Source organism: Glycine soja, chromosome 12 (assembly GCF_004193775.1).
Source record: "Glycine soja cultivar W05 chromosome 12, ASM419377v2, whole genome shotgun sequence".
Classification (NCBI taxonomy): Eukaryota; Viridiplantae; Streptophyta; class Magnoliopsida; order Fabales; family Fabaceae; genus Glycine; species Glycine soja.
The window spans coordinates 2,823,593-2,833,445 of NC_041013.1; the positions used below are offsets into that span (position 1 = coordinate 2,823,593).

At 30.5% G+C, this 9,853-nt stretch overlaps 1 pseudogene; it reads right to left on the bottom strand.

The window, feature by feature from the left end:
* Nucleotides 1-2,388: 2,388 nt before the first annotated feature.
* LOC114380269 lies at nt 2,389-6,734 on the bottom strand (annotated as a pseudogene).
* Nucleotides 6,735-9,853: the final 3,119 nt, after the last annotated feature.

Below are 9,853 nucleotides of genomic sequence, written 5' to 3' on the forward strand. Positions count from 1 at the left end.
GTGGTGAGAAAATGAAAGCAGGGAGAAGGAGTGGCCGAGAAAAGAGGTAATGATTACGTAACAGATGCCAACATTTAATGCATGGATATGATCAGGACTGAGGACTCACTCTCATCTGACGCCCATGCCGAATGTTTCCCTCTTCTCCTCTGCAAGTGCCGGCTAATGCAATAATATCCTTTTTCTGAGCTTTTTTTATTATTTTTTTCTATCTTACATATAAATAAAAAATTTAAACTAACAAAATATTATTTAGTATCATTCATTTAATAAAATGAAATAAAATTTAGGCTAAAGTATATTTTTTATTTTCAAAAATATATAAAATTATCATATTTATATTAATTATATATATATATATATAACTGATATAAAAAGTTAACATTACACGTTTGAATTTACTTGCATCTATACTAAGATTAAAAAATAATATATTTTAATTTTATGATGATAAAATATATATTAAAAATTTTACATAAATAAATTTTAAATATTTACGAAAATAAAAAAATATTTTGGTTAAAAACTTATATTACTTGATGTTTAATTCTAATAGGAGATAATTTAGATTAATTATAAGTTGAAGTAGTTGTATTTATAATTAAATTAACTATAAGTTGAATTTAATCGAAAGTGGATCCTTTCCGGTGAAAAGATATGCTCCCCAATTGAATCAATTCTCATAATAAAATTAAAAGATAACTTTTTTCAAGCTAATATACTAAAATTATATTATCATTAGAATAAAATAAAAAATAAACTTATGTAATTCTTAATAACTTTTTATTTTTAATAAATTCTTATTATTTTAAGTTATTACTTGATATATTAAATTTTTTGTTTTAATCATTGTTAATTAAAGATGATGTGAGATCATCATAATTATTCATATTAATAGAAAGATCAAGTTATAAAATAATACGTTAAAAATTTAAAATAATAATTTTTTTTGAAAGACTTATGTAATTCGATCATTTGTCATAACAATAAAAATATAAATCTTACTTTTTTTTTACAGGAATTATAAAATGTTACTTACGGCAACATTAATTAATACAACAATTATTTTTTTTTCAAATATTAAGCAAGTTGTTTAGTACAACTATTCTTATAAAATTAAATTAAAAAAAAACTTATTTGAGGTAATAAATGTGCCTATAGCCATTTTAGTGTACGCAAAGCTAAATCTTGCTTTTGGTGAAGATCTGGCGATAAGTGGTGTCGAACATGGATTAGAAAGGCGTCATGATTTATGGGACCCACATGAATTAATTGAGATTTGAGAGATTAAACAGTGAAGTTGTTTCTTGGCAACGGCCCTTTGGGATGCACCATAGTTTGTCTTATTAGCAATTTAGCATAACTCGCAGTACTTTCCATATCAAACCAAACACCACTGCCACTCATAAAAAGCTGACTCTACTTGCACCTTTTGCACTCTCTTCTTCACTAGTTACTTGTTTAGATAAATTATTAGACTGTTTTAATTTTAATTCAGAATAAAACTAACTCTACATTTAAAAAATATATCATCTCTATTGTTCAGATAATGGATCTCTTTCTTTTGATAAGTTGCCGAACACTTAAATTAATTACTATTTATTTAAAAATAAATTGTTTTTTTAACAAATTTTAGCATTCTTTAAATAAGAAATTGTAAAAAAAATGAAGTAAACATGTAACTAATGCAAAATATTACTTTTTTATGCTAGATTGTGAAGAGAGAAATAGAGTGTAAATACAAATAAAAAACATAACTTAAAAAATAAAATTGAATGTTGAGCGACTTAAATGATAAGAATTATACGTGAAATAGAATAAAAATAAAATAATAAATATTAAAAAACACTCTTATACCCTTATTATCGTGGATTAAACTTCTTTTAAAACAAACTCAACAAGGTTATTCAGGCAAAATCATCCCCTTTTCTCACTTTTTTTGGGATCCACTTGCCATGAAAAGTTTTTTTTTTCGTGTGGGACTCACTCCACACGAATTAAATCCCTCATATATCAGGCATACCAAACCCTTACTATTATAGTAATGCTTAATCAGGTAACCAATCCAAACCACATTTAATCATATTGAATGAAATCAAAATTGGTATTATGTTTAAATTGATATAAATTATGAGGGTCTAATTTAATTGATTAATTGGTTTCCAGCATACTCCATTGGTTGTTGTAAATTTTTAGATAGTTGAGTACAATTATTGAATAAAAAAAATCTAATTTTATGATATCATATAACTTCGCTCAAAAACTAATCCCCAAGAAGAAAAAGAAAAAAAATCAACTTAGTTACTTATCAATCTCATTTTGGGATGGATTGAAATGAAAGGATGAGACAGAGAGAAAAACAAAAAGTTATAAATATTATATGTGATGCAATACAAAAAAAGATAAGAGATAGAGAGAGAAAATATACGAAAGTTATAAGAGAGTGACATGTATGAATATATTCCTCAGTAATTATCTAAACCATTTCACTCCGTTACCATATCCAGAAAGCCAGAAAGTGTTTACTGTTGTGTGCAATCTGGTTAGACCCTGGCAAATGAAAAGAAAATTGGTTGTCAGTTATTCATGAGTATTTCGCTTTTCAAACAGAACAGAACAACACTATGCCAACTACAGGCATGTTTGTATTGACCATGGACCTTCAACGCACACAAATGACAAAAGGGATCTATATGGAAAATGGAAATGTACCTTGGTTGGGGGCTACTAAACAGTAATACATACATTACATGACATGTTCGTATGAATTGGTACAGTGGAATCCATTTCGAGAAAGTAACACCATGTTGAAACATTCTTCGGTCCTCCTCCACGCTCATGAGAAATTTCTTCTTTTTTTATTTTTGTTCTCGTAACATTTCGAATGACAAATTACTCTTCAAACGCACCATGATCAAACATGTGGAGGTGTAATAATATTTTCACAAAATATTTTGTTGATCACCCTTTATTGCCAATAATGCAGCTCCATAGGCAGTGTTTGATTTGCACGACTCACAGGCAAACCAAGCACCCTCTCTCGTATCTTTATCCACTTTTAATTTTTAGCTCCTCCACCGGCTGTGAAAAATTTCGTCTACCTGGGTTGCTCCTAGCTCCTTTAACAACCCATATGCCTTTGCCTAAATAACCATTGAAGAGTTCTTCACATTAGGCTCTAGTGGATTCGTGAACATCCACTTGTTTTCGCAAAAATATGGAACAAAGACAGCGTCTAAAATGAGTCAAGAAGATTTTTACCTCTATACGTGCAATGGATTCTAAAATCCCATGCAAGCACTCAACATCATTTTCTGGACGTGGAAGTAGCCTGCCCAAAAATTCAAACTTGGTTATGAAAATTGAATTCTAAACAAGGAGTGTTCAAATGGAAAAGAAGATGATATTTAGTACCTTGGAGCCAAATCTGGATCTGCTACTGGGAATCCTTCACCTGCTATTGCCAGAGGATAGTAATCCAGAAGTGAAGGTTGTGAGGGATTAATTTGTTCACTCAGTTTCTCTAATTGTTCATCAGTGAACAACTTATCTAAGAATGGCTCCACCAGTGTTTGAAGCACCACCAACAAGCCATTTATCATCAAGGCGATGGCTGTACACCCCAAACCGAGAATCCTCAATTCTTGTGTTGCCGAGTAGTTTAATAGCTAGTGTTGAACCCAATGAAGTGACCTAATCAAGGACAGTATGAGGAACACACAAGTCATAAAAAGGCTGTTAAACTACTAATTGCATAGATAAGGAACATCATCTTTGAAAGTTGAAAGAGATGGTTTAACCCAAAGACTACTGTGCAAAATCATAATAGAGTAAATATTGGCAACACTAATTTTACATTCTTTTTGGGTGCTAAACTGAATGCAAAATATGGAAAAATATGAAATTTCCAATTTAGCAATCCATAAATTTAAGCCAGCTTTTTATAAAACTGAAATTGTCTATTGTGAGATATGATAGATCATGAATAAATAAATAAAAAAGATAAATTTAATATAAAAAAATTACAGCTTTCCCAGGTTGTGTAGCACGAGCTGCAAGAAATGCAGCTATACTGTCAGTGGTTCCACTTCATACAACACAATCCTTTTGAAAACCTGAAAGGATATGCATGAAACATTAATGATTTCCAACTACATAGCAGTAAAGCTTACACAGGATGTTAAAGAAACTGATGAAATTATATCACAACAAATCAACAATAAATAAGACACAAATATAATGTGTTACTTGGGCACCAAATTTATTGGCAGTCAATTTGGGAAAGCATTTGTCTCAACTCTCAAGAAGGCGCTAGTCTGAAGAGAAGAGAACAACCAGTTAAGGTTGTACATATCAATTTTGAAGAAGTAAAATCTTGTTAACAGGGTCCTAATACCAAGTATCTTAAGTGCACTGGTAAGGAAGTATTTAATACACTTTTAAATGCTCTAATTACTTAAAAAGGAAAGCATGATTTTATGTTTCATTATCAAATTGGAAGAAGTAAAACCATATTAAAAGGATCCTACTAACAAGTATATGAAGTGCAACTGGTTCAATTAAGAGTTTTAAATTTTTTTAAGAAATGTAATAAAATTAGGTGGTATTCAAGTAATATTTTTTTATAACTTATAAAAGTATTTTGGTATTTAAAAATTTAAAAATTTTGATGGATTTTTTTAAAAAAATGATTTCAATGAATTTTATCATAATTTTTAATAAAAAATATCTATCAAATAATCTTACTTAAATCCTTGAAATTTTACTAATTTTTTTTTCTATTGGTTACCATGTTTTTTTTTCTCTTATCACACATCCTCTTTTCTCTTTAATATTTTTCAAGTTGCGTGTGTCATATATATTTCTCCTATTCTTTTGAAATAAAAAAATATCAAATATACTTTTTTCCTATGTATTTTTCTCTTTATTTTCTAAATTAAATTAATGTTGATCTTATGTGCTAAGACTAATTATATTTTTCTTATATTGAGTATGCTCATCACCTATTTGACGTAATATTTTTGTAACTATTATTCTTAATTTCGCCATCCACTTAACTCACTAACTTTCTTACCCATTTTTTATTCTCACTACTCCCTCTAGTATATGTTTATTATTATACTTTTTTAAAATATGTCGTTAAATTTATCATAAAATAATTGTAATAATTAAAAAAATATAAAAATCAACGTATAACCTTAAATCTATTGTTCAAATCTAAAAATAAGAATGAAAAGAAGTTATTACAAGAAAAGTTAATATAGAAAAACATAAAACTAGAATCAATATAACTAAATTAAAAAAATTATATTGGTTTCATTTTTTTTTATCTAAACCTTATCATTACTCATTATTTTTTTCACTAATTTTTGTAAGTTTAAATTTTGTAAAATTTAACCGAATCCTTTCAAATTTTATAAATTTATAAAATATTTTCAAATCCTTTAAATTCTTATAATATAAATCCAAATTATTATAAAAATCTTATAAATAAATATAATAAATCATAATATTCTTACATCATCTTTAAAATCTACAAAAGATTTTTTATACTAAAATAATTTTTTAAAAGCTCAATCCAATACACCTCTTAATTTGATTTTTTAGAAGGCTCTCTTAAATGTTATATATTGCCACAAAAGGTTTCTAGGTACAGATTCTCATTACAATTTACAATCAATGTATAAAGAAAACATACCGTACTTATTTCCAATTTCCTCCTTTAAACGAGCTAATTGGAGTTCCAGGAGCAACAACCGAAGGTAAAAGATGATAATATGGTTGAGAGACTAGCCATGAAGGATATGAGTCCACCTCAGGATCATAGCCAACCTGCAAAACAGAAAACAATGGTCAAAACTGCGACACAAACATAAACCTCCTAGCTGTGCAAAACTCAATAGTGATAAAGCCTATTAAATGATGCCATCAAAGCATTGTTAAAATCTGTAACCCCAAGCCTTCCATGAAGAAACCACAAAAGCCAATCCGCTTGGTGCAACAACAGAGCGGGTTTTTCGTCCGAACCAACACGATTCCACCACGAGACGAGTTTACACAGCGTGGACGATCCGGCGCAAACCGTATATGGTTTGGAGGAGCAATAGATTTCACCATTGGTAATGCATCAGGGCAACTCTCATTGTGAAGTAAAGGTCTCCACAACGGTTCTCCTGAGTCACTCCAACACCAGATTCCTATTCCTACTTCAGAATTCAAATACACAATCTTTAACTTAATCTTAATTAACACAGATTAAAACAAAATCGATCCACCTATCGACTATGAGAGCAGTTGCAGAAGTCCCATCAGTAGAAATGAAGACAACGTGTTTGCGAAGGTGAAGTGGGACATCTTGAAGCAGAGAAAACAGTGTCTCCTTCCATGAGCGTACCCAATCATGTGACTCTCCACTCTTTCTAAACAAAGAGAAACAGAAACCTCAGCCTACCATAGCAGTAGTAGCATTAAATTAATCATACAATTACTAATTGCAAACATCTTTATTTCACTGACAATTCCATATTTGTAAATTGTAACTGAAAATCTTCATATGCTAGGAAATTAAAAAGGGGAAATAAAATGATACTACTTAGCAAGTACAGCGGGTACTCTCTCTTAGCATCAGCTTGAATTGTCCCATCTTTGTCAATGATGGCAAACCCGGCAAACCTTTCACCTGCTCCTCTAACATTCATTTCTACTTTCTTGTTATTCCCGTTTCCGAGGGACATTGATACTACTACCCTTGCTTTTCTTGCCTTATAATTATTACATAACCCATTCCCTGATAATGATAATAGGTTCAAAGTATCATATTCACAAGACTCTTACGCTACGCAATAAGATGGTAGTAGTATTTCTTCTGCTCATAGAAAGGTCATAATCATATAGTGTTTTTGGATTGATGTCCAAGATACTAAAACGGTGTTTGCTGAAATAGCGCCTACCATTTTGCACTCCTCTTAGTTCTTAGCTTTTTTTTGCCCGTTCCCCGGCCGGATAAGGGAACTGAGGACTGAGGAACAAACAATGGTATTGGTTGCAAAGCCACTACACATAAGGAAATAATAATTCAAAAAAAAAAAAACAAATTATTGTGACCTTTGATGTGTTTAGCACTTGTTATAAGTCTTAAACACGAGAAAAGTCAATGTAAGTTGCTCAAAGTAAATTACGCAGCCTAGCGGGTATTTGTGACACGACATTTATTCGTATGCATTTCCTTATATGCTTCCTGTACTTCCCAATTTTTTGAATATTCTTAAACTATTATTTTCATATAATAACTTTCCTCTTCAAGCTTTCTCTCCTAAAGGACCTCCTCACACTTGCTTTCCTACTCTATGTAATGTTCCACAACTAGCATCATCTCCTCCTTATCCTTTTTGTGCGTTTGAAGTCGTCGAAGTAGAACTCATCTCCTCAGACTAAGAGTTCAAGGTGTTTATGTTCATCTTTGCAATGCTCCGTTGAAGTTGGGTTGACTAAGACGCTAAAGCCTAAAGAAACAAAAAAATCAAAACTGTTGTTTCAGGATGGGTATTTTGTAACACACTTGTAATGTGGAAATATATTCCAAAACACCTATTAAGGAAGAAGAAAAATTCAAAAATATTATTCCGAAATACATATTTCATAACACTTTTCATGATTTTCAAGTCTATTATTGGAATACTCATTATATAATACACTGGTAAATCAGAAATATGTTATGGAATACCTATTTCACAAGCAAATAAATCAAAATCTATTTTATGAAATAGGTGTTCTGTATCATACTTTTGGATTTAAATATATTACGAAATGAACATTTCATAATAGACTTAAAAATCATAAAATGTGTTCAGAATCCAACACCACAGCAGATCAGAGCATTTTTAATTAAAAAAACGACCATCACTTTTCTTAGTCGGTGTCGCATGGCCAAGGGTGGGTCATGGTGTTGCATCGACTGTCACGTGGAATTTTCTGACCATGGGGATCGTTGACCGTGGGGGTGCATGGGCTTCTGAAGGTCAAAGGGGGTGTTAGGGATTTAGGATTGAGACATTTTGGGGAAAGGAGTGTCGATATTCATTAAGGATAATTTTGTCCATGTAATTAAAATGGAAAGTGCATGAAGCAGATTGAAAGGTGTAGAAAGTAAATTCCTTGGGAAACTATCCACATAGTTAAGGCCCATTTTCTCTAGGGGTCATGAAACTGTCCACAGTTGAAGGCCCATCATAGGTTTTACGTGAATCCTATATGTTCTTGGCCCATTAATAGCAAAAATGACTTTGTAAAAATAATATGACCAGAAATATTACTATTAGAAAATATATAAAAAATATGTTATTAATCTGTAATATCTGAAATAAACACACTCTTTACTTCGGGATGGATTTTTCATGTGAAGTAGCACAGTACACATTAAAAAAGGAATCAGGGAGTTTATATGTTAGACTCCCATGGGCTTCGAATTGCACATGAAATTTCTAGGGTAGGGTAGGGGATTCCAAAAAGAAATCAAAATGTCCTGTGTTGAGTGTGATGAAACCAATATTGACATGAAACGTGAAAGAGGAAAAGTGGAATTGGAATTTTGGATCAGGAAACATAGGTACCCAAGCTCGTCAAGATGTCCCCACTTGCACGTGAGTAATCAGACATTAGTAGGGTTCTATTATTATTTATCCGTAGGCTAGCGAGTTAGGTCATAGGTGTGACCTACAACTTGAATAACTTATAACTTGGCCAAATCTAAAAATAGTTTCACACACTTTGAATTTATGGTTCTCCTGTTTATATAAAGATTCATGTGAGAATATTTGACTGTTGTAAAAAGATAAAAACAATAAATCTAAATCATACATTACATATGCATGCTAAATATTATAAAGTAGTTAGTAATTGCATGACTACTTAAAATAGTTATATTTACCTTTTTTTTTTACTTGTAAAAAATGTCTGTGTCTCTCTCTATTTATAGCGTGCTGATTTTCAGTTTAAATAAGAATCTACTTGTCTACAAATAGATAACAATTTTAAATTCAATTTATTTATTCATATATATTACTTATTTTTTAACCCACTAACATTATATTTGTTTTCTGGCAACGTGAAGGTGACCTCTTAAAAAAAATCGTGAAGGTGACAATAAGTAGCTAGCTAGCTTCTCATCATGTCACAAGCATCGCGAAAAAGAGGACCACAATGAACTAAAAAGGTTACCTCGTGCATGTGCCATAAAGCCAACAACATCCACTCAAGTTGGAGTGGAGTCTGCCAAGTGAGAATCAATTTCTTCGCGTTGTACTCTTTCATAGGCAGAATATATACCAACGATGGAAAATAAGTTAATATTTTTTTTAGGAGAAAAAAGTTATACCCGATATTATTCAATTACAAATCATCATATACATACCATAAATTTATTGATTTTTATGATTATTATTTTTAAATCATATTAATTACCGATAAATTATTATTAAATAATCATATAAAAATATTTTATACTGTGATCACTAAACTTTTCTTTTATTAATAATTATGGAAATATTATTTTATAATTTATTACCTTACTTCAAATATTTGCTAAAAATAAAACACGAGAAGAAATATTAATAAGTATACTCTTCTAATTTTTCATATATAATATGTCTTCTCAAATTACGTAAACCTCTAAACTTGTTTTTTTTTTTTTATTTACGTTTTGTTTACCTTCTCCGGTGGAACATTTTTGTTACCGGTACATGCACGGTTGTTGGTTAGTTGAAACAAATCCATCTTTTTTACTTTTTTCCTTTGAGATGACCCCACAGTTACAGCTTACGTTTTTCATTCTTTGCTCTTCCCAGTTTTTTAGTTT